Source organism: Microcebus murinus, chromosome 24 (assembly GCF_040939455.1).
Source record: "Microcebus murinus isolate Inina chromosome 24, M.murinus_Inina_mat1.0, whole genome shotgun sequence".
Classification (NCBI taxonomy): domain Eukaryota; kingdom Metazoa; phylum Chordata; class Mammalia; order Primates; family Cheirogaleidae; genus Microcebus; species Microcebus murinus.
The window spans coordinates 8,786,931-8,813,732 of NC_134127.1; the positions used below are offsets into that span (position 1 = coordinate 8,786,931).

Here is a 26,802-nt window from a genome sequence, read left to right on the forward strand (position 1 = left end):
CAAAAAAAAAAAAAAAAAAGAAAAAAAAATTGAGACTTCTGAAACGCCAGAGAGGTCTGATTCAACAAAAAGTCCAAAATGTAGATATACTGGGTCATCAGCACATACACACGATGCTTGTTACATCCTTGGTAAATAGAGGAGATTAGGATAGGATCATGAATGCTACTTACAAAAATCAGAGCCCTCTGGGAACACTAACAGGGCAAAGCTGAAAAAAGCTGCCCAGGGGAAATGCTCTTGAGTTGGAATTTGAAGGGCAGTGGGCCAGGGTGGTAAGGGAGGTACATGGACTGGGATTAGATTTACAGTGGAGAGGCTTGTCTGAAGATGGAAGGGCAGGCGGGACATAGCCAGTTCCAGTAAGTGAAGGCAGGTCAGAGTGACCGGGATATAAAGGACAGGGGAATGCAGGGCAAGAACACGCAGAGTCCCACATGACCATGGCACTTGCTTATTTTAAAATGTTGCAGTGTCTTTACTTACACACATTACATATACTAATTTAGCACCATACATTTCATGTTCCCTTTGTACTCTTATTTACATCATGAAATAGTTTATCAAGTCCTTCTGTTCACGGAGATAAACTTTAACTCTTAATTCTTTTAGCTGATGCGCAGCATTAAACCAAGACATCAATTAGTACAGGTGGACAGAATGAGGATTTATTGTATTTGCGGTAAAAAGGAAATACGTGTTGAATACATAAAAAGGAATCTAGATTTTCTGAGGACAGTTCTTGATCCATGTTCTATTTATATGTTTACACAACTTATAGAATAGTTTTTGCACTAGTAGAAAAGTAAATTGTCTATAATTAATTTCACTTGCCTAGATCGTTTGATTTTTCTGTTTATATCAATTATGAATCAGATAAAGCATTCATTTTAGCCCTGACATTTCATTCACAGTATTGCCAAAATTATTTCACCAGTTAAATATATCAAAATATTCCATTATTCATGATTTCATTAAAAGTGAAATGAAAAATTTTCTAATAAATTATATACACTAATATGTATGTGGATGCAATAGTTTTAAGTTAATTAAATTTTTGCTAGCTAAAAGCACAAAGAAGAGATACAGAGTTCTAATCAGAACACCTGCTTCATAAATGAATAGCTGGAGGGTGGGAAGAGGAAATGGGAAGTGACTACTAGTTGGTATGAGGTTTGTTTTGTGGTTGATGAAAATGTTCTGGAATTAGATAGTGGTAATGGGTCGCACAACTTTATGAGAATACTCAAAACATCAAATTGTATACTTAAAGGCATGAATCTTCTGATATGTGATGCAATAAAGTTAACAAAAAATTTTTTTTGCAATAAAATTTGCAATTATTTGGAATTATTAAATTTGGAATTATTAAATCCTAGGAAAGGGACATATGTGCTTTTAAATATTTTCCTAATTTCTTCTGTGTCCTGTTGACAAGCAAATCCCTCTAGTACTGAACAAGGATTATATATTGGCATCATAGCAAAATTTGAACCATTTGCAATATTAGCATGTTTCTAGAGAAAAGATGGCTCAAGACAACAAAAAGCAAGAAATTCCTAAACGAATAACCTAAAAAGCTGCCCTAACCACATACATGTGGTGACATAAAACAACAAATAAACAAAGAAACCAGAAAATTTTGTTCTCTTCCATTTGAAGTCATCTTCCCATTCTTTTTTCAAGTCCCAATATTAAATTACATCTGCATTTGACTAAGATCAAAGATGGTTCATACAATCGGACAACTGTCACATAATTCTATTCCATTAAAGGTTCTCTTCTGACTTCGTTAGGAAAGCAGATTTCACTCCCTACAACTGCATTAATCACTAACCCAGGCAAGCTGTTTAACTAATCAGAATCTGGGTCTGACAACTGCTCTCATTTACTGATTCCATTTTTGTGCCACTACAGGCATCCCAAGCCCCTCAATCACTGTCAACCACAGAATAGGAGGAAGTAGGCAAGTTTCATTTTTAATGATTTCTTAATTAAAGGCAGAGTTACAGTTGCATGGTAGCTTTATCCATGCAAAACTACTCATACATACTTTCTAACCAATTGCCCGTGGAACGAATGCACTCTTACCAAGTGGGAGCCCAAATGCAAGTTAACAGGGATGAAATACAGAAAATGTATACCTTTTTTTTTTATTTATTTATTTATTTTTTTGAGACAGAGTCTCACTTTGTTGCCCAGGCTAGAGTGAGTGCCATGGCGTCAGCCTGGCTCACAGCAACCTTAATCTCTGGGGCTCAGCGATCCTACTGCCTCAGCCTCCCACGTAGCTAGAACTACAGGCATGCACCACCATGCCCGGCTAATTTTTTGTATATATATTTTTAGTTGGTCAATTAATTTATTTCTATTTTTGGTAGAGACGGGGTCTCGCTCAGGCTGGTTTCGAACTCCTGACCTTGAGCAATCCGCCCGCCTCGGCCTCCCAAAGTGCTAGGATTACAGGCGTGAGCCACCATGCCCGGCCATATGCCTTTTATTTTTATTGAAGGCATTTAAATACACTTGGCAAAATAACTATGGGTTAAGCTTTAGGGTCTTTATCCCTGAAAGCATTTATAATGGCAGTTGTAGAATGTTTTCCTGGAAGGTTTCCTCCTTATCTGTAAACATTTGAGGCAGGTGGTGCATTTCCTTAGTCTACGACTTGGTGAAGTTCTGTCTGGAGGTAGTGGTTAGACTCAATAGCCTCTGGAAATCACTTGTAGCCCTAAGACTGTAATAGTATATGAAAAGTCAAATCCATGTAACAGCTTCATGGGTGGTAGTTTTATCATCCTGTCTCCATTATATATTTGATCCCCCCAAAAAACCAGACTGGCAAACTACCAGAAACCAGCCTTGGTAGAATGGAGTAAGTGATAGAGAACGTGAGCCATTCTTCACCCAGCACTGCTTGCAAAGGCCATCCTGAATTCAACTGAAGGAGGGCCCCGTGCCCACCTGCCCAGTTCCCCAGATCACCTCCTCCTGGGCCTTTATTCGCTCATTCTCCCTTCCTGTGAACACTCATGCCTCTTGTACGAGCCTCTTATCGCCCACAACGTTCAACCATCTGGGTTTTCTCTCCTTTGCAATAAAAGGCAGGTATGTCCATTGCAACACCTCAGAGCTGTGCTATGTCTCATAATGCCCTTGCTGAAATGCAGGCACATTGCCATAACCACTCCTGCAGAGCTAGAACATCCCCGTCTGCCCTCGTAACTCTCCTGTAATGAACTTTTCCTACGGTGGAATCACTAATATGTCTTTCTTGATGTTTCCCTCCTTCTACGCTTCTTCCATTTTCCAGCTGTTCCTTGAATGCTATATAAAGAAGCAATTTTATTCCATGTGCTTTACTTACGTGTTTACTCACTGAAAATTACTGCTATCTTTTCCGCATATTGATGTCTCACAGACTGTTCTACACACTGAAGTATCATTGACAGCCCTGAAATTTGTTTTTCTAATTCTTAATATGCCTAAGCCATAACTCAGGTGCTATAAAAAGGAACAGAGCCATATTGCACGGATTTATGGAAATCTTATCTGCTTCTGCAATTTATTTTTGTGATACAGTTTTACTCTGTGTGGTCGCTGTGGCTTTTGATTGGTCTCCAATGGCTGTGTATGAACCAACTCTAGCACATACATATACAGATGGGTTCGATGATAGGTCTCTTTTTAGCTCTAAAATTAGTTAGCTCTCTCTTTTAGAGAGTCCTATCCCTGAGTTGAAATTCTATTGCAGTATGCATTTATTCTGGAGGACGGTCTCAGCCCCAGGAAAGGGTGTTGGCACTTTAAGATGGTTGAACCTCACCGTACAGGTCAATAAGAAAGCGTCATGAAGCTTATGGAACAACGAAGGAAATATGTGGCACAAAGCAATCCTCTGATTTGCTCAAGCCAAAAATGAGAAGTTAACTCTGCCTGTGAGTAGAAAACATCTAATAACTGAATCGAGAGTTTCTCTGAACTATCCATGCATCTCCAAGCAGTATGTATTTGAAGAACCAGTTGCTGATGACAATTATAGCCACAAAGCTCAGAGCAATGAGTAACCCAGGGGGTGTCATCTCTGGTGTAACATTGTGATTCTTCGACAGAATAGGCTGATTCAAGTTCAGCCCCCACAATACTACTTCAATTTTTCTCAATCCACTCCTCTGAAGAACTTGCTCTTTCAGCTCTCATGTTTAATGTAAAAATAAAGCCCGTTCTACGGATGGAATTGAATTGCAGGCAACATCCATCCATTCCTGCAGCTTATGGAACTTTCACTCTATTAATCTACATCAGTACACAACTCAGATAGATGAAACAATCTTTAAAGATGGATGACATAGTATTTTAAGGTTCTTGAAAGAGAATCATGAGGCTTTACTGCCTTCCATTTTCTTCCATGAACTTGGGAAAAAAATAAGAAAGACAGGTACAGGCAAAAGCAGCAAAAATTTTGATGCTACTTAATGTGATCCACATTTCTGAAATGATAATTTTCAGGGTTCTTGTAATCTCGCTAATGGGATGCAGCCCAGAAGTTACTCTGGATGAAGGAGTTAAACGTAAATGAAAAGGAATTGAGGAGGGTGAAGATACACGGTTTTCAATTAAACAGCACTTTGCTATTTTCTCACTAAGGAAAAGGAGATGCAGACTTCTACCACTTACATTTCTTTCTCCTCTCCAAAGTAATTAAAGAACTCTGAAAGTGAGGAGGATCGTGACATTATCCAACATGATCCAACTCTGGGGAAAGCTTCTCTGAGACATGAGTAGTCTTTTCATTTTTCCCTATCTCCCTAAGAATGTTGGTTTTGATGAAAATATTTTCCTTCCCATTATGGCTCAGTGACATGAAGCTCTCTCTTAGAAACAAAACAAAATGGAAAACCATCTTCATTTCCACCTGGGGCTGGGGGTGAAGAGGGGAAAAGCAGAAATGGAAAACTGGCAAACACCCTTGGAAGGGAGGCTAATGCATTCTTTCGGGTCAAAATCATCTAATTTTGTGGTCACTTTCATTGACGAGTCAGTCTGATTTTTAGCATCCAGACACTGGCTTAAAGCACTGTGGACATTCCTTTGCTTCCCTCCTGGACTGTTTTGAGTTCACTTGATTATATCCTTATTTGGATATTACATTTTGATAATAAGGGACAAAGGATATCTTGCTTCCTCTGATTCTTTAAATACTGTCATTTATCAGCACTCGGTTTTTAATAGATGGCACTTAATGCCATCAGCACAAAGAAGGTACTTCTGACCATGTGTCACTTCATGAATCTGGAGACCCACACGTCTCCTGCAGAGTGTGCCACCCAACAAACATCACATCAAATGTCTAGCCAAGCGACTTCACACCCTGGGTCTCAAACCATTTGTGATTTTCACAAATTTTTCAATCAGACAGAGAACATTTTGCTACCACTACTTCTTCCCTGACTGCTCTGTGTTGTCCCAGATTTACCAGGCATAGAAAGTGGCATTGTTTTGCTTTGTATCCATTTCTGTACCATTCCCCTAAAACGGTGATAAAGGTACACTGATATCCTCTGGTTCTGGGTTAGCGATTTTTGAGTTCACAAACTTGATGGTAAATTTCAAGACTGACTGGTATGCTAAAATTTCACCTGTCCTCTCCTTTTTCATCATCAGTATTTGCTGAGCACCCAATTGTGGGCGGTGTGCCGAGCCCTGTTCAGAATTGGCTCAAATTGAAGAGGACTGAACATAGAGTCCTAGGAGTCCCCAGTTCTGGCTCTTGTTGACTCTAGCTATGGGATTTCAGGCAAATAATTTATTCTCTCTGGGCTTTATTTAGTCCTAATATGCAAGATGAGTACTAGCTGCATGCCAACGCTCCTTTGATTTTCCAAGGACAGTGAGTAGAAGCAGTCTGGAGAAACATCAGCAGTGTCACAGGCTGTGTGCGTCTGCACTTTCTGTCTCTCTCCCAAGTGTGCACACCCCCACACTTTACTTAACTCACAGGGCGATTTCTTTTAGACATGACCTAATTTTATTTAGGCTCAGAATCTTGTCAGTGTGGGTCTCCATAGTTGCTTTATGCAATTAAAATATGGAATACGAGACTGGAGCTCAGACTTTATTATTATTAGTCATGCTCAAAAGAAAAATGAAGAACCCATCTAGTACAACGATGGGTCATGAAAAAAAAAAAGAAAACACAATCAAGAGTAGTTTCAAAACTGAAGCACCTCACGAGACTAAATATTAGGAAAAGCACAATCTCGGAAATGTCAGAATAGTTACATGTAGAAAACTCTTGAAAAGAAAACACACTTAAATTGGAACACTCATCTATGGGAAAAAGAAACAGTCATAGAATATTGGCAAAGTCTTATGATGAACATCTGCAATCTAGGCTTTAAATGATGATAATAATTGATATTAACAAGTGTTGGATGCAATTTAAGACATGCATTTTTAAAATGTGGGGTTTAAGCAAATAGATTCTAGAGGTGAAAGGCAGAAAAGAAAAGTTAGAAGACCCTCTGACCTTAGTGAGAAGAATAGACTAGTCTCTACCTGCAAGAATGTGCTTGATGTGTAGCAGCTACGAAAGCACAGTGGAAACCAAGCCAAAAACCTGCTCCTTTGGCTAGACAGGAAGAAACAAAAGGCAAGGGGAAAACAGACAGGCATGAAGGATGCATCATTATGCACAATCTTTCAAAACTGAATTAAAGAGGAAAATGATTTGCTTCTTGTTCTCAAAAATAAAAGTAGAGAGGCCTAAGATGTCGTTTACATACTTTTAACAAACAAAATGATTGATCAATGGAAAAAAATCTTTTCTTATCCATGGGACCATCTCTCCTGATTCCACAATGGTTTGCTAGGTTTTGATTTTACTGTTTCAGATAGAAGGACGTGAAGAGAAGTAATACACACATTAAAGCACATTTTCTCCAAGGGGAATCAAAATTTTGCAGTTTTTTTTAAGACCAAGCACCTTCCATCTAATGATTTCTGAAATAGAGACTGGATAAAAAGAAATAACATGCTGTTTTTTGTTCCCCATGCCAAGGCCTTGTACGCCACTTTGGGAATGCAAATTTTTTAAATAAACTATTCACTTAAACACGAGTGATTTATAGAAAAGACAAATTAGGCTGTCCTCAGAGCCATTAGCTAAAACAATAATCTTTTGCATAATGTAGCTTTGTTATCTCTTCTAAGATTATGTGTATGTGCAAATAGCAACCCCCTCCCCCAGTATCTTCCTTAGGAAAAAATGACTTCATGGTTGTTCATAACCCATCACCTGTTACCAGCAAAACCATTTGGCGACATGGCTTTCCTTCACGAAGGTCATGACAACTTGCTTGTACTTTAGGCATGTGTGATGTCACCTTTCTAGCCACTTAACTGGATTTGGACAAGTCAGGTGGAAGGACCCTAACAGAGGAATTCCATGCTTGGCAATCTTAGAGGAGTAACTGTATTAATAGACATGAATTGGTATCTCACCTCCTGCCCGGACTTGGTGCCCTTGTCCCATGCACTGGACAGATTACCTTCAAAGGAGCCACACTGAATCTTCAACACTGGCCTGTGACTCAGGTTAACTAGCAAATGCTACTCAGTCCTTTCCAGACGTACCCTGCTTGCTTTATTTTTCTGCTACTTAAAACAGAAAGCTCATTTGGGCCCGAAGTAATCAAAAGGCAAATAAATGCTGTTGTTCACTGCACGCACAAGTATTAATCCAACTTAGTATGTGGATATTTTTGTCCCATGACCCACTTTTGAATATTGTCTAGGAGAATTGCAGAGTCTGCCTGATTATCCCAGGAAGCTCTCCTGACACCAGTTTTCCTTCTTCGAGAGGACTTTGGTTCCCTAGGCCAGCCTTCCAGAGCCAAAGCCCAGCTGGAATCTAGGGAGGCCAAACCGTTAGATAGTGTTTGTCACAGCAATGCCAGGCAGGGAGCCCACATGACAGAAAACCGTGTGCTGCTGGACAAATTGTCTTTGCTAAGAGGCTGAATGAAACTGACTCACTCATGATCCATTAGACAACTGGCTGGGATCCAGCAGGCTGGAAAATAGCTACACAGAATAAATCTTTGCGTCTGTTGCCAGAGGCCAACTGTGCTAAATTCTCGTGGTGTATGTATATAACAGGTAGTTTTGACCCTGCCCTGAGAATACTTAGATAAAAAAACAAAACAAAACTGATTGTATTTGGAATATACTTAAAGTCATTATGCATATTAGAATCTTGGAGACTAATTAAGTTATGGAAATAAAGTAGGAAAAACAGGAACTAGACCTAAAAGTGTTATTTGTTTGTCATAGATTAGAACAGTCCTATGTATACAGTGGATGCTTAATAGAGGTATTTCACTGCTAGCTATGAAGATGATGATGATATGATAAAGTCAGTGACATTTTTCAGGGACAACAGAATACATGTAATTTGCTTTTAATTATTAAGTCAGAAAGCAGCCCAAGCATTCATATAAAAAGCTAAAAGAAGAATCCTACCAATGTATCTCAGCAGCACCAAACTCCCTAATTAGCAGGAAAAAAATTACAAATTTTATAAATTAACCACACCAACGATTCCCACAACTTCTCTGGTGTTATTCTTTCATTTAACTTTTACCATTTTAAAAGCCACCTTTTCCCAAAGTTTCAATCAGTTGAGCGATAATGAATATCGTTATCACACAGACAAATTTGTGGTTGCAACTGGAATTCTCTTTTTTTCGGATCATTTTCAGATTCTGTGTTTCTTAACAGCATGCCTAGTGCAAGTGGGGGAACGGTGTCCTGGGCAAATAAATATGTTTGGGGGGATTTTACCCATAAGGGAAATGGAGCAAAGATTGAGTACAGAGGCAGGAAGAGAATCCGCATCTCACCTTTTAGCTTGAGTGAAAATGAAATTTATAGATTGCCTTTTCTTTGGGGATAGAGGAGCTTAGGCTTGATAAATGGCTAACAAACACACACACACACACACACACACACACACACACACACACACAGAAACAACAACAAAATTCCAGATTTCCTCATAACTCTTATAAGGGATTCCACAGATAGTAGTTAGATATTCCTACTAGGAAGATAAAATAATGTAAAATCATCTTCAATTCCTATTTCTTTCTTTTGCGATCATCATCCCAGTCTACGTAACAAGAACCCTGATAAAGGATAGTTCTGCTCAAGGTAACAGTTGATATTCAAAAGGAAAACAAAAGTCACATGCTACCTCCCTTACTTTCTTGAGATGCCCATGGAGTTTATCTTCACCAAGAGATCTACAAGTGGAGATTTTCATCCTTGGGAGCCCTGGGTCTTTGTGAGCTATCACTGGCTCAGAGTTTTAGAGCCTAAAGAAAATTAAACAAGGCCTAAAACATTGGATTAAGTGTCCTGCAGCAATACTGCCTATGCTCCTGGGAATGCATACAGCCGGAGGCACTTAGCAGTGATCTCACTACAGGGGTAAGTGGACCACTGGGCCAAGAGAATTAGGGGTTCGTGGGGTCCTCTAACTAATTCAAACAAGAGGAAATTTGATTTGATTATTTTAAATACAAAACAATAGGATTTCAATGGGAGAAAACAGGGAGTCTGCCACTTTTAAAAGTTTCTAAACCAGCGTTGAGTAGCTAGCTCTATGGGTTGCTGACTCATTCAAAGCAGTACTAAGTCCACGACCTTGAAGTTGAAGGTGTAATCCAAGTTTGGCTAAGGAAGGGCAAGGATATCCCAGATCACTTTTCTTGAGATAGACCTAAAGTCCTAGATAGACCCCAGAACCAAGTCAGCTTCCTATTGGGTCCTCTTTCCCAGACTAGACAAGACAATGGCACTTCATGCTATTATGATTAGAACAGAAACCAACACATCTTCAGAGAAAAGAAGTAGGACTGAGTCTCACTCAGGCATTACCATGACATGTACATGAAATTCCACACTTTGTCAGGGTCTCACGCACTCATGATCACAAGCTATACTATTGGTTATGAAAAAGATGTGAACCAGCTTGTAGGAAAACGAAATGAAATATAGATGTAATTTACCATATTGTTTCCTTGTTAATAGGTAAGTAGGCCAAATGGGGGCCTCACTACGGAAGAGATAGAATAATTTTTTAAAAACACAATTGCATGTATCTCTGTTCAACATGAAAAGATAAAATTTATCAGGGGGAAAAACAGAAACAACAACAAACAGAGCAATAAACAGAGCAGTTTGTTAATAGGTGCCTCAGTCCCAGTTTAGTTCTAGAAGAAACCTTTGTTCATTCTGTGTGTTATTTGCAAATATTAGGAAAATATTATGAACTTATCATGTCACATTCACAAAGAAACAACACACAGTCCATGAACTCTTCTTTTTTTCTGTTTCTCTTACCATGATCCTGATCCTCGTTTTATCTACAAACTGCTGAACACTCAAGACCACACTACAAAAGCAGTTATTATGAGAATCTGCAAAGTGAAAGATCTTATTGTAACAATTTTTTTTTTTCAAATTCTATTATTTGATCACAAAAACCTCAACTATACAAATAATAGGCTCACTTTTTCTTGGACAGCTTTGCAGTTGGCTGTGCAGTTGCTTTTTAGCCCTATCAATCCCTTTGGGTATTTAAGATACTATCTTGCTTTTCTTGGCTACAGCACTCCCTCTTGGAAAACATCTGGGCCACAAGGCACATGTTATGTTTAAGATTATGGTGTGACGACCCTAGGAGGCCAGCGAGAGCCTAGACGATACAAGAACAAATGCAATGCAAAGTAATTCAGCATTTCAAATGCCTAATAGACGAACCAGCAGCGAGCTGTGGTTTCAAGAGTACAATCAAAACAGGAACACGTATTTATCTGCAGAGACTCAAACTGATCACAGTGGAGAGAATATTTATTTATCTTTATTAATTAACAACCTAAAGCAGCACTTGTTTTAATAACTTAATATGTTATTTAAATAATTGTTGAAAAAACTGTCACTATAATTACACTGGATCTAACTGGGGCTTGGAAAAAGATTTTCTGGGGGTTTCAACCAGAGAGGGAAACTCCCGGCATGTCGAGTGAGTATTTGGTATTCATACATAGTTCAACATATATTTATCGTACATTTACTGCCCAAGAAGCTGGGCTTGAGCAGAGGAGAGTCAGAAAGGTAAAGATTAAAAATAATAAAATGGTAATGATGATGTGATAACAGAATATTTTTTGTCTTAAGGAGTTTACAGTCTGCTGAGAAAAATAAGGCAAATTCAAAAATAGCCATTATAAAAAGCTGCTTTGATAAATCTTGGTAGCTGGAAATAAAGGCAGTGTTTGCTTCATGCTTTGAAGTTAATGAAAACTAGTTATGAGGCAAAGTGGTCCAGGTAGATTGAGTGGTTCTGGTGGAAAAATCTACCTGAGAAAATTATACGAAACACAGAAGGAACATGTATTAAATATCTAAGAGCTGCAAAGTTTCTAAGTATTTTAGTCAATTATTTTTTTTTTCCATTAACAACAGCAGTAGCCTTATGCCTTGTTTGTCCTCTCATGATTTTCCTTCCTATATACCATCAAAACTCATTCTTATTTTCTTTGTAAGAACCAGCCAGAATGTTAAGGAAGCCCATTTCTCCTCTTTCTCTACTGCAGCTACGTAACCATCCCCGTGTCAGTCTTTGCCCATAGGCCAGTGGGTATATGCAGCAGCACATGTACACCGCATGCAGCTCAGAAGATTCTAGAAGGAAGTGGTAAGTAGAGGGAAAGGGGTTTCAGATGGTGGTGCCTGTAATATACCAGATACTGTCAAAGTGCTTTACACACAGTAACTTCATCTACACTTCACAACTCTACAGTTTAAATGCTACTTTTATTCCCATTTCATGGATGAGGAAACTGAAGCTCCAGAACATGAAGGAAGTTGTTGAGAGTCTCATAGCAATAAGGAAGTATGGTAAGAATCAAACCCAGGCAGCGTGCATTCAGTCTGTCCTCTTGAACACTTCATTATACTGTCTCTGACCAATGCAAGTGGGGGAGGGGGGTGGCAGAAAAAATTTTAAATATCATTGCTAAAAGCCAAGGTGCCAGCCCCTGTCCCTCAAAATACTTGGCATGGATTATTTTTAAAATGAAATCTTTCATGAAAACGTTTTGATAATAGCCGTCCAGCACAATTATAAAGAGAGCTTTCTTTGTACTCTTAAGAGCCTCTGAGCTGCAGACTGACTACAGTTATGATTATTGCAAATTTAACCACTTGCTCCATCTCTCACAAGAAAAGCTTGTGGTTTGGAACTAGCCACGTTCTCGCGATCATCAAGTACGAAGCGACAACCAAGAATGTGGATTCCGATCATCTCTCCAGGCGATCAGAGTCCCTGCCTGCGAGGATCACAGCCTTGGCTAATGGTTCTGAGCTTTGTGCTTTCCGCTGGTGATGGATCATCTGCCTAGTCCGACATCCTCCTTAATGGCTCTTCCTCCTCACAATGTGCTGGGGGCTCATCTAGGCTTTTGCTTATCCCATATGTGGTTTCCGGTTTTTCCTTTGTCTTCTTTTTTCCTCCCCTTTGGAATAACTTTAAGTGGCTTTAGATAATAGTGCTCTGCTACATCTTCTTTCAACGCATACATCCTCTTCAGCTGCCTGCCTGCCTGCCTGCCTGCCATCCATCCATCCATCCATCCATCCATCCATCCATCCATCCATCCATCACCTCTCTGCTCACTTTCCTTCTAGAATAGCTTATTTGAATTTCCCACAGATGATACCAGAACGACCTTCTCTCCCCCATTATTGAGGAATGGGTAATGAGAATACATTTTAGATTTCACCAATTCTCTGTAGCTTCTCGTGTCTTTTCTTCTTTGCTAATTTTTCTCTTTTCTATTCTATTTATATAGAGTGATATGCTGAAGATGGTTCCAAATGGTTGGTACATCTTTATATAGAACAGGATTTTTAAAAGAAATATCAGCCACCCCAAAGACGGAATCTATTACAGTATTCTTTCAGGAGCAAGATGATGAAGAAGTTGGCAGCTGGTGCCAGGCAGCTCTTGCATCCAGATTCAGAGTCTGGGTTGATTCAGATCAGTTCCTTACTTCCGTGCTAACTGGCTACATGTCCTGTGCTTTGTGGTCTCGCTGCATCATTAAAACCCAATGATTTGTCCTCATGGACCACTCTGAACCTGGCCCATAAATTGAGCACATTTTCCTCCGCCTCCTATGAGTCATCACTGATGCTCTCAAGCACAGAGCGGGTCCCTGGGGCAGCCTCACTCGAGCCGTCCTCAGCGCATTACTATGGAGTCGGCAATACATCTCTGTCTTGTCACTCGCCTTAGGGAATCAGAGAATCTTACTTGCAAGCAGGTACCTAGGTTTGGATCACCTGCCTTTAGAGTATGGATATCTCTTACATTGTAATCAAGTACACTGAAAATAACCTCTTGCCTAAGAAAGAAAGTTTTAAAAATATCTTCTGACTTATTCTAAACCTAGAAGCTGACACATGGACCAATACTCTCCCCTCCTCCACTCACTCCCTGCCCCACCTTCCTGACTTGGCTCATTCCAGTATTGGGTCCAAAAAGCTCTTCTAGCTACCATATTGAAGAAAATATGACCATTCCTGCCTGTCTTCACTTTTTCTTTAAAGTATCATCCCTAATGGGACGTAAGAAAACTTTATTTCCTTGTCTTTTTTTGTCTCTCTTGTTTGGCTCTCAGTTCAAACTCATTTCTTTTTTTTTTTTTCAAACTTCCAAGATGAACAAGGCCTTTAATTTGGAAACCTGGTTTTTGGTTTTTTTTTTCTTCTTTTTGCCAAATATTTTGGCTCCTTTTGGAAACAAATAAAAAGGAGTCATATGTGTGCCTTGATACAAGCTATAGTCAGAGAGATAGTACTAACTAGAAGTATAAAAGTCAAGAGGAGGTTTAATAACCTAGACTGGACCATAGAAAGAAATATTTAAGACAGCAATTATAATGATAAAAACACACTGCATGTTTCTTTTTTGTGCTATAATTTTATAATGAATCTGTTTTGGAGGTAGAGCATCAAAATTATAGAGAAAGCTACCTCTAGTCCTAAAATTAAAAACTGTAAATATAAAAATGTGTTTGAAAGCAGGCACTAGACAGGGTCAAATTCCCATGCAGAGTGACTCACTTTCTTTAGGCTCTCAAGCTGGGAGATTCGATTTCTGTGGGATCGTTCCCTATGGAACTGCGTATTTCCTCACATCCCCATTCTCTAACGTCCCTCCTGGAGGAAGCTTCCCTCGTGCTCCGCTCAGAACTTGGCTCATGGCTTCAGCACATTTTCTTCCACTCTTTATGAGTCATCAGCTGGATGGTGTGAAGCCGAAAGATTTTCAATGTTCTTTGTAGATACATTTTTCTTATCATTATTTTCAAGTTGAAAAGAACCTTCGAGACACTTGAAACTAGCTGCTAACACACTGTATATCTGCAGCTCAACCAGGAATACAATTGATTGTTTTTACAAGCAATTCTCATTGGAAGTGGAGGGAGGTGACATCCTAGAAGTCTAGGGACAAAAATAAGAATTTGCCTCTGATGGTGGCGGAGGTAGAAATGTGGTGGGAACGGTGTTTGTGGCTGTGTCAGAAAAAACCTTCATGCCAAGATTCTGACAAGTCTCCATGAGAGAAGGAGACATCCCTAGTTTTCATGTTAGTTGAGAGTCACTGAATGATGGCCCCTACAGGTCCCTTTAAAAGAAAAAACTGAAGCACACTGAGGGGTGGGCATGGTGGCTCCCACTGTAATCCTAGCACTCTGGGAGGCCAAGGCAGGAGGATCACTTGAGGTCAGGAGTTCAAGACCAGCCTGAGCAAGAGCAAGTCCCTGTCTCTACTAAACATAGAAAAATGAGCCGGCTGTCCTGGTGTGCTCCTGTGGTAGTCCCAGCTACTTGGGAGGCTGAGGCAGGAGGACTGCTTGAGCCCAGGAATTTGAGGTTGCAGCAGTGAGCTATGACGGCACTCTACCTGGGGCAACAGAGTGAGTGAGACTTGGTCTCCAACCAAAAAAGGAAAAAAAAAGAAAAAGAAAAACAAAAAGCACAATGAGGCTGTGACTCCCCAAATGTGATTCAACCAGTTACAGGGGCAGAGCTGAAAACTGAATTCAGGTTTACTGACCCCTAATCAAATCATTTTTCCTGTAAACCCTGTTTTAGTTTCTCCAGAAGTAGGAATGTTTAGCACTAAAAGATTTAGGGGTAGAATAATCCTCAAAATCGATTTATTTGTTCTTTGATCGCCACAGTCCTCGTGGTGATGGAAATACTTTGCATCTTGAGTGAGTCAAGGTCAATATCCTGTTTGTGATACTGTACCACAGTTTTGTAGACTGTTTCCATTGGAAGACACAGAGTTAAGGGTACATGGCATCTCTGTATTATCTCTTACAAGCATACATGAATCTACAATTATCTTAAATTCAAAAATTAACTTTAGTAAAAAATTTATTTAATTATCAGCTAGATTCACCCTCAATAAGAATATGTGTGTGTGGTTACTGAAGAGGTCAGTAGTGTCAGAACTGTCAAAAATTTATACCACCTGATTACCTCTCTGCTCTTACAACTCATTTACTAGCTATCTCACAATAGAATGTTCAAATGGATATAAACTGCTAGAGAAAAATCAATACTAAGCATTTACTAAAGTTGTCCAAATTTGGGAATTAGAAAGGCTCTTCACATGGGTATTTGAAAAAAATCGATAATTTAAAAAACAGTATTGTAAGATTGTTTCCCCAAATAATGCCTCTCGTAGTTTTTTTAATAGTAGAAAAAATATGTGAAGAAAAAGGCAAAGGAATACACACAGAAGATGACGCCACTTTAGGTCCATTACAATCTAAATCATTTATCAACGTAGAAATAATTTACCGGTACAAATGAAAAAGTAAATCCATGCTAAAATCGCTTTCTTTCCTATCACTCTATTTAAAATTGGAACACCTCTTGAGAAAAAAGAAAGAAAATCAGCTTATTTTGATGACATAGGACAAAAGCAAAAACTGTTACAATCCAGTATTTTTTCTATGTATTGATCACTTAAATAATTCTTTCATTGTAGGTAATGTGTAAAGGAGGTCTGAGTATAAGCATGACAAAAATTTTAAAATGGCATGCACCTTCTGGTTTGTTCCCCTTGCCCCTCTGCCCCAGGAATTCTAGAATTTATTTATTTATTTTTTTTTTAAAGAAGCAAATTAGAGAAGCCCAAGGTTTTGTGTAACAGGAATGTAGACCAGGTTCCTGGCTATGGTGCATGATGAGTCAGCAGGGACACTGGCGATATCCAAAGTTAAGTCAAACCTAACAGCAATTCAACAATTTAAAGGAACAAAGGTAACAGAGGAAAACTGTTGGCTTAAGAGGAAGTCTTTCCTTCTAACCTGAAGAACTGGGGAGGGTTGGAAGACTTCCCCTATGTAGGAAGGTGGAGAAACATTAAGATAAATTAGAATTAGGCAACATTTCTCCTGGGAGAACTACAGGCTCCAATAAAACATGGGGGTGGCAGAATGTGGAGTCTGAATATCTACTGTGAATGAACAAATGGGATCCTATTTTTGTCTGCGTGAAATCTGCTGTGCCTAAAAGTGCATTCAGCTTGTTTGGTGATTCCTCTCTTTCCATCTCTTTTGTTCCAGAGAGACTGCGAAGTGGAGGCCAATTTGCATTTAGAGTCAATTTCCAGAGACTGACACACTGAATCTTTCTGCAAATGCTTTTCTTAAACTGTACTGCTCTGCAGTGCAGAGCCTCCTTGACAGTTCTATAGCCCGTGTTTCCTTGCTTTATGGCAATTTACATCACACACAAGCCCTGAGTACTGTCAACTGACATAACACACTAAAACAAAGAGTAAATAAACATGGAAATAGACTCTGTTGGCTTCTGGTCATAAATGTTGAAATGGTGAGGTTCTCAAGTTTGTCTGCATTTAACAGCAATATGTTTCTTTATGGAGCTGATCCAAAAATTTAAAGCTAATTTTAAAAAGTCAGAATTCTTGTTATGCATAAACAATAGCGAAAGCCTTTAAAGCAACAGAGGTAAATTAAAATTGCCTGCTCTAAATGGCTATGATAATCTTTATTATTATAAAGATAAAAGGTTATATATAAATTAGACTGCAAGTATAGTTGACATTGTTATTAGGCTTTTTTTCTTTTTCTTTTTTTTCTTTTTTGGTTCCAAAGTTTATCTAGGAATGTCTTTAGATACTTGTCAAAATAATATGTGTTTAGATAAAGTATATATTTCTTATTCTAAAATAAGTTATTAAAAAGGAGAGTTGCTTAAAAGAGAGCAATAAGTTTTCCTACATAAATTTCATCTAAATTACAGATTTACAACAGTTTTCATTTCTAGAAGCTTTACCATAATGATTTATTATTCTAATATTTTTGTACATGTGAAAATAAAACCAATTTACACTTGGGAAACAGCACTTGCTGCTTTGCCCATGACAACTGTTATAGACACTCCAAGTGGCAAAACAGTCTTCCACATAACTCTGTCGCCTATCAGATCTGACTTCTAGAAAGCAACCAATATATTCAGAAAAGTAGAAGGGCTTCAGAGGCAAGGATTACACAACTTATGTTGAAGCCAGTGCATATGATGGAGATTATTTTACTCAGGTTTAACTTTTCTTTTTTATTCTGAAAAAATCTACCATAAACTTTTAAAGCAATTCAAACAAGACATGATAATAACTTACAGTAAAGATTAAGTTTTAATAAACTTACTACATCTTTAAGCATCATAAGATCTATTTTTAGTCATGACATATTAAAAAGCACAAACTTCACAAAACTACACAGTATATTAATAAAAAACAAAAATCCTGAGATAGTGACTACAACCTCAACCTCTCCCAATCGTAAGGAAAAAAAAAAACACCTTCTAAGAGGAAATGAAATAATGTTGAAAGTATATTATCCAATTATTATAATTTTTAAAAACATAGTTGAGAAATGATAGCCATTATCGTTCCCATTATAGTACTAGAAATACTGAAGCAAAAATAAGTTTACAACATTCCTATTTGGGGGCTACCATTTGGCTTATTAACATTCAGTCTAATATTTCCATAAGAAACCTATCCCCAGAAGTCATAGATGTTCAGAGAAGAAAAAAAAATATCTGGTAAACCTCTTGAGGCACACTGGACCAAAGAAATAAGTACGTTCCTTTAATTCAGCACTTCTCACTCTTATATATGCCAAAATGCTTTGTGAGTCTCCAGGAACAGAAAATAATTGCCAAACTTTGCTATGAAACAATCCCCCCTCCATAAGCACTATGTCTTTCCAGAAGGGGTAACTAGGTCTTGACTGGTGCAGACATGGAAGAACACATCTTTTTGTTATGTTGGCAAGATAAGTCAGCATGTTGTTCCCTATTTTTTTAAAACTTTTTAGAAACACGTTTCTGAATTGGTGAAATACAGGATACTGAAAAACACAGTCACTTGTCCATGACCAACGGTGGCAAGAGAGCCATCTGACCACGCCTGTCCCCACCCATTTCACCACTACGGGTCACACACCTACAAATGGAACTCAAGATATCGTGGCACATTACCAAATGCTTCCAGTCACTAACTGACACCTAACGAATTAGGTCCTCATGAATGCACACACACTGTCTTAGTTCTTTACTTGTGATGATTGGAAAGAAACTAGAGAAGCCTGGAAATAAAGTTACTTAAAAGATGGAAAATATATTCTTGTGGCTGTTAATGCACTGGATTTTTCATGCAAAGAGATAGTAAGTGGAGAATGAATAACTATTTGCAAGCACATGGAGAATTATTAAAAAATGAAAAGATCAGTAGTTGCCCATTTGAACAGGAGATGACTGAAATATAAGTTCTTCCACCTGGTGGAATGAAGTAACTTAAAACATTGCCCATGTTTTAAATATTTCCCTTTGGAGAAAATACATTTTTATGTACATATTTATATTCTCTAAGTATATAATTCTTATACTACCTTGTTCAGTTATTCTTATTAGCCTAAATGTTCTAATGTCTCTAACACTTATCCAAGTAAATTCAGATTCTCCAATCTAGTATTTCAAGTCATTTAAAACAAAGGCCTAACTATGATTCCAATTTTATCTTCCTCTTTATTCCCATGTGTTCTTTGCTTGAAATTACCTACGTGTCTGCCATATGAAAAAATGACTGCAGACTTTTCACCTCTGAAACTTAGAAGGCTTCTTCCCTCCAACAATTTTTACTTTTTACAACTCTACCCTTCACTCAAAGCCTCCCTTGATCTGTCTAACTAGATGGAATGCTGTGTGTATAGCATTCACTGTCTCTCATCTTTTCTCTTCCTGCATTCTCTTCTTCAAAAGTTCTTTGCAGGGACTCTCTTAAGTCATCTGGAGTCCCTCTCAAGGCCTTAAGTCTATATTTTATTGTATTTCTTGGATTTGTCCTTTGCAGTCTATTGTTGTAGTTAAGCACAGGAGTTCTGGAAGGATATCACTGAGGATCTACTACCTTCTAGCTTGGGTGATTCTATTTTCTCATTTAAAAAACAGACCGTAATAGAACCTGACTTCTAAGGTGGTTATGAGGATTAACTTAGACAACAAATGTCAAGCACATAGAATTGGCTTGATATATAAATAAATAGGTATTCCAGGTTTATTAAATTAAACTATAAAACTATCTCAAAATTTTTTAAGGATCAAAAGCTCACTTGTTACAAATGGTTTAGGAGCAGGTGACCCTTAACCTTCTTAAATTTGACTATTTTATGCTCACCTTGTGCAGTTTTGAGTGCAACTGTAAATTTAATACACATACATTAAATCATGACTATAGGCTGAACTTAAGTAAGCTAACAGTATATTCAATTTTGAAGAAAAAGAACAAAATAAATGCATTAGAAAAGTACATTAGAGAATATGGCTTTAAATAGTGAGATGCACTGGTGGCTTTTAGATGTTTATTTCTTGAGGGTATGGTACAAGTCTATTGTTTGACTTCTGTATGTTCAACTTTTAGAACATATGAAAATAGAGTGTTGTCCATGTATATTTACTAGTCTAACAGTAGGGGCTAAACAGGATGCTACCTTGAGTATCTTCCAGGCCTATTGCATAATTTGATTAAGTAAAACTGACCATACTCATATTGTCTCTCAAGTTCCTATACTGTCGTGATCATGGGAAGACAGAGGAATGTAACCAAGGAGACTATTTTATAATATGCAAATAAGGCATAGACACTTAAGTTACAAGTGCTGAAAATCTAAATATTTATCAATGAACGGGGTTCTTCGTATAATAAAAATAGTAAATTTCCTAAGATTCTAAATCACCTTATTACCTACGAAAAGTAATTATACTACTTTTGATTATTTTAACGGCAAAAACTTTCCATTGATTTTGTCACTCACAACATATTTTATCTATAATTGGTTTTTTAAAAAGGGAAAATATAACAAATGAAAATATTAACATATTTAATTTTATTTGAGCATAATTTTCATTAAGTACAGTGCCTGGAACACAGTGCCTTGTACATAGTAGGTCCACACTATATAGGTACTCAAAGGATGTATGCACTCCGTGTGCATGTTTACATTGTCTATCTCATTTTCCACTGAGATTCCAAAATATTAAACATTCAATTCCTGGCAAGTATTTTGTGATATCTTTAAAGTCCCTACCATATCTGTATAATGGACCTTAATAAATGAGTCACTGTTTTGATGTCGCAGAAACTGAAATCATTATGCATGTTTATTTGCAGATGGTTAGTTTGCTGGAAGTGCAGCATTTGTATGGGTGACAATATACCAAGAGTTAATTATTATGAAGTTTTACAAATGTTTCCCCAAGCAGCTGTGAAACTGTTTACTGGTTTGTTTTGGTTTAATTACTAATTCATCACTGTGTAAAAGAAAAGATGCTAACATACATACATTCTTGATGTAGGTCTATGCTATCTTATTATACTTTATAATAGCAACATCACTTTACTGTCTTTGTTTCCCAGTTAATTAATTTTAAAATGTGATGCAATACAGAACTAGGAAGAGGACGTGGTAAGTTAGGGCTGGGTAAGGATTTCTCCTTAGGTAGGTAAGGATTTCTACAATGAAGGCAAAGCCACATCATTGTACCTAAAAAAAAAAAGTTTATTGATGACACAAAAACATAAAGACACCAGTCAACTTCTTTTAAAAAGTAAATATCAGATCATTTGGTCACAAGCGTCCAAGTGCTTTTGCTTTTATTTCTGTGACTATAGCATGCATTTGGATTTCACTGTCTAAACATTCCCACACTGATTATATTTTACACTTAGTCACTTCTTTGTCATAGCAATTATCTATAAAATCTATTATGTAGATTACCAGAAAACCTTAATCAGTATCCATGACAAGAATGACATGGTCGCTGTTTGCTTGCTGCTTCCTACTCTCTTCCATGAAAGGAGGTCTTCCAAGTAGCTATGTGGGCCAGCATAATTTAATACAGAGTAATGGGGAAAGAACTGGCTTGCAATCAGACAGATCTGATTTTCCCTCTTTGGCTTCATCATTTATTAACATTGTGTTCTTATGCTGGTTATATAATATCTTGGATCCTTCAGTTTCTCATCAGTAAAACAGGGATAATTAGTATTATGGATTTTATTGTATTATTTTGAAGAATAAAAGAAATACCCAGGTAATACATTCATTAAACACACCAGATGCTTGGGGTACAAGGATAAGTCAAAGAAGGCGTCTATCTTCCTAAAGAAGCTTACAGTTTAGTAGAGGAACACAAACAAGGAAGTTTATGAGCATTATAGTAAACTTCAGCACAAGGCATACTGGGGATACAATGGAAGGAAAGGTAAATTCTGCCTGGGGGAAGGTTATCAAGAAAAATTTCAGAGAAACCTATCTTTGGCTAAGTCTTAAAAATATTCAGTCCTGTGGTCCATTAATGGTTACCATCATTGCTGTCATTATCATCCGGGGCATCTATACCACACCTCACTCCTTCATTGAGCAAAATCCTTATCTCTGTCAACAACAGCTAAATCTCCAAGTTCGTAGAAATCATGTTCTCATAGTGGCAAACTGGATGGTACCTCAGGAACTGGATTTATTTAAATTGTATTCAGAATCAATTCACTGTAATTAATTGTACAGTAACCTGTATAGGGCAAGCCACTCATACCACTTGCCTGGGGCTTTCCTGGTTTGAGAACTGGACATCAGCATCCCAAGCACCGCCCAGCCCAAGCCCAGTACCAGTTTTAAAACTGAGAGTCCTCTGTGTTGGGCAAACAGGAACAACTGGTCATCCTACATCTATGTTAATGGTTAATATGGCTTAAATTTGGAATTTCCCACTTTACTCACAGCACATTCATTTTGAAAATTTGGAACTGAAGATAATTTCTAGTCAACCAACCATCAGACACACTGACAATAACCTTTTATAAGGATATGGTAATTATGTTCACATTATACTCAATTGAACTCATTATCTTAATTCGCAGTTAAATGCAATCAAGGGTAAATCCGAAGGATTAACCGAAAAGTAAAATGTCACAGGTTAATTTACAAAATGACATCCTCGATGCCTAAAATATTATGACATTTTATTATTTTGAAAGTAATCAGCTTTTTTTAATCTCTAAAAGATCAGAAAGGAGCAAGGTAATAATAACTTTCAGGAGTTAGGATACTTACATTATTAGCTGCTCACAGGATTACACGTATTTATAAGTGCATTAGCAAAAATTCCCTTCATTCTAATCAAAATGAATGTGTTTCATTCAAGAATATCTGGACTTACTATTTTGCTTTCAGGTGACTAAGACCAGAGAAATAGACTGGGCCTGCAATTCAGTCGTTACTTACTACATGTCAAAAATAAAAACATTTGACTCATTTGACCAGTCACCTTCTTTCAAAAAGTAAGTATCAGATCATTTGGTCACAGAGCCCAAAGTTCAAATTAATCCAGAATAGTAGTGTTGTATCTTGTAATGTAGAGTAAATTTATATTATACAATAGTGGAAGAGAAGAGGGGAATCCATTCAAATTTGTTAATGTATTAGGATAGAAAATAAGATGACAGTGTTTTTGAGAGACCTAAATGCTTACTATTTTGAGAAAGACAACTGTAGTTATCATGTGAACATAATTACTGGGCCATAAAGGGAGGGTATGGTCCTATTTTCATTATTTTTAATTTTGCAAACTGTACTTCATTTATAACGTTAAAACTACTATCTAGAAAATAAACATGTACTATATATTGTTAAGAATTCACTAAACTATTAATTAATATGTTTAAACTGTTGGCATGAAAGCTCTAGAATTCCAAATTTATCATGGCTACAGGACATTTTACCTTTTACATACAGGAATCAGTATGGAAAAACAAATCAGTCTTCATTTGTCTAGAATAGACAGCTCATTATCTGAATAGATATTTACTATTTTCCTTTTCCTTTTTATTTTTTTCTGAAGAGACAGGGTCTCACCATGTTTCCAAGGCTAAAACTCAAACCCCTGGGCTCAAGCAATCCTCCGGCCTCAGCCTCCTGAGAAGCTGTGACTACAGGGACATGCTATCATGTCTGGGCACTTTTTTCTTTTCTATGCTATTCTTTTTCTCATATTTTTTTCAATTTTCATCCTACCCAAGCATCTGATGGTGTTTAATAGCCAACTTTTATCCAGCTCAATTCACCAACGAACTGAAACTGTTTTTCTTGCGCTATTAAAATTATGGAAAAATCTCTTGTAATACATGGATTTAAAAGATGCTACATACAGCAATGGTTGACTTTGTATTAGTCTGGGTGCTGCACGTGTTACAATCTGTCTTTCACATAAAGTAATGAAAATGGTTATCTACTTATTGTCCTTACCAGTGAAGTGGCATTAATTAATTTCACCAAAGCCCGGAAGTCCAATTTAACCTTCCTTATTCTTATGTTAATTGCTTTGAAGAAGATGAAGCAATTGATTGAGACAGGAGCTTATTTCAAAAGCCTTGGATATAATGAGAGTGCTCCTGACCGCTCATTAAAGCTGACCATCATGTAATACTAAGGATGAGCACATTAAAGAACCTGTAATTGGACTCAGAGTGAAAAAGTCTACAATAGTCATTTCATACAACACCCACAGAAAAAGAAAGAAAGTCCATGTTATGTAGGCTCTAGGACCAACAGCCGACATAACTGATAACTGACAGCAATCTTAGATCACAGGTGACATTGACAATATTATTTGTCTCTTTGCTTCTCAAACCTGCAGCACATTCTCTACTGCTCCCCCACTCTATCCTTTTGAAAGTAGTTTCGTTCAGATAGGTGGCCTGAGACATTAGCTGAAAAAAACAAAACTGGTGAGGCTTCCATGATGGGCTGTCGTAAAATGTGAATTCATGTCGCACTTGAAAGAATTTAGATGATATTAAATGTATAAAATGGACTTTTTATGCCCATTAAGCCCACTAAACAATTAATATGCACGATTCACCCACAAAGGAGTCGGAAATAAAAATAAAGTCCTAAGCCCCTCAACCAGTTGAATGGACCCCTCTTGGCCAAGGGGGTGCCACAGACACCTGAAAACTGAAACCCCAGCCACGACAGGACAGGAGGTCTCCCTTGCAAACTGCCATTTGGCTTTCCTCCCTAAAAGGTAGACAGAAACCAGCCCTGTGGAAAGCCTTGTTCCACCACCGATTTCAATCAACCATCTAATGCTGCTGCTTTTTTTTTTTTTTTTTTTTTTGTGGTTTCAACACAGCTGATCAGCATTTCTTCCTGGTAAGAGACCAGGGGGCTGGCTGTGGAGTGGTTCTGGCCAGTCTATGCAGGACGGACACACAGAAAGGGTTTTCATGTCTTCTGCTTCACCTTTGACACCCCAGGGCCAAAAACTCCACCCTTGGATCATGCTGACACTGCCCCTTTTTGGACGTGCTACCCACGAAAGGGTGTGAAGCGCAATTGTGCATGTGCATGTTTCTCCTTTCATCAATATTCTTCACTACGCCTATGGCTTATTAAATATGTATATTCAGACACCCTGCTCAGCTCGGCACGAATTCCTGTTCCCTTTACCAGTCCCTGGAAGTACCTGATCTTAGCTTCCGGCCAGAGGCTATGTAATGGTTCCCAGCCTGTCAGAATGGCCACCCTGCAGGCTGCAACCCTTTATGAGAAATAAAACTCTCCTTTCTAAATTTATGAACCTTGCCATTCTTCAGCTGACGGGAAATAGAGCAGTACTGGTCAGTAAGGTAATGTGATCAGTGTTGGAAAAACCATGTGTTTAGAGGATTTTTGTAAATAGAATCTAAATTGAAAAGAATCGAGTGATTATGGCAAAAGACAAAGTGCACTCCCAACTAGGTATACTCAACATAGGAAAATATACTATCACTGGTGGAAAAAAAGTTTTGGTAAATGTTGGAAATATGCTTAATTTTAAATTCATAAGAGCAATTATGGGGGTATGAAAAACTGGGGGGAGAGGCTACTAAATTCTGCTTTTAATTATGGGGTCTCAATGGCCTACTAGGCAAGTGGAAATTGCTTGAGGGAGTATTTTTAAGGTGTCTGGGAGAAATTCCAGGTAACATCAATGATTGAATGAAATTCTCAAAATTTACAAAGATTCTGAAGGAATCATAACTTATTTTAATAGCTATTTGTAATGTTCATGCTATAGAGAGATGGCTACACTATACATCTTCCTTAAATCATCTGACCTGATTATATAACAAAAGAAATTGGGTAATATTTGGGAAAGAGTCAACTTAAGTATTCACTAATACATTTTGAAATTATGCACCTGTTTAAAGATGAAAATATGATCAATGAACCATATACTTAAGGATTATCACACATTTTGCATATTATTTAGTCTCTCTCTATACTCTTCAGGTAAATATGAAAGCCATTTATTAAAAAATTATTTCCTGAGAACCTAGCATGTGCTGTGGATGATGAGATAATAAGATTAAGTCTTTATTTTTTACAGAATTTACAGTAGAGTCAAGAAGACAGTATCACTTTAATTAATATTAGTTGATATTAATTGACTTAACCATCCCCACTTGAAAAGTGACATCAATGGGAGCATAAATCTTATACCCATTTCTCATCAGTCATTATAAATGGAAGAAATTTAAGGCAAACAAACCGGAGCAAACTTAAATGTTGCCTGCTGTTGTTCTTCCTCCTAGTACCACATTCCAGTCCGTGGAATGACTGCCCGGACTAGTGACACTAGACACACCCCAGGCACACAGGAGGCGTGGAGAACAGGGAAGCTGCCTAACTCGATACACGCATGTCTGATAAAACCACAGCCAATATTGATTAAGTGTCAGTCGTGGTTAAAGTTGACCAAGTCCTATTTACATATGTCATCTCACTGAACCCTAGCAAGAACCCAGAGAGGAAAAAATGAAAATGCTAACATTTAAATAAATTGCCAAGGGCACAAAGGCAGTCAATGGGAGAGTTGGAACTAAAATAACCTAGATTCACAAACTTCTGTCACAGAACATTATTGTGAGAAAGTGGCGGTGGGCAGAAATAATGCCCACGTGGCACTGAGTCTGACGCTCAAGGGGGCAGCCAGAGGGCAAAATGTTGCACCACCCCACCTGAACCTTGCTAGGGTCAACATTGGCCACCTGCTGTGGTCCATGACTGATTTAACAGGAGC

The 26,802-nt window shown here is 37.8% G+C and overlaps 1 protein-coding gene and 1 long non-coding RNA gene across 13 annotated transcripts in view; one reads left to right on the forward strand and one right to left on the reverse strand.

The window, feature by feature from the left end:
- Window positions 1-16,803, forward strand: part of LOC105877344 (uncharacterized) — an 84,457-nt gene extending 67,654 nt beyond the window's left edge. The window contains exons 3-4 of the long non-coding RNA XR_012914735.1: window positions 11,664-11,764; window positions 16,719-16,803. This is a non-coding gene — a long non-coding RNA (uncharacterized LOC105877344). The remainder of the gene's footprint in view (window positions 1-11,663; window positions 11,765-16,718) is intronic.
- The window catches only part of NRG1 (neuregulin 1), a 1,019,909-nt gene that overhangs the window by 67,569 nt on the left and 925,538 nt on the right, over window positions 1-26,802 (reverse strand). The window lies entirely within an intron of this gene.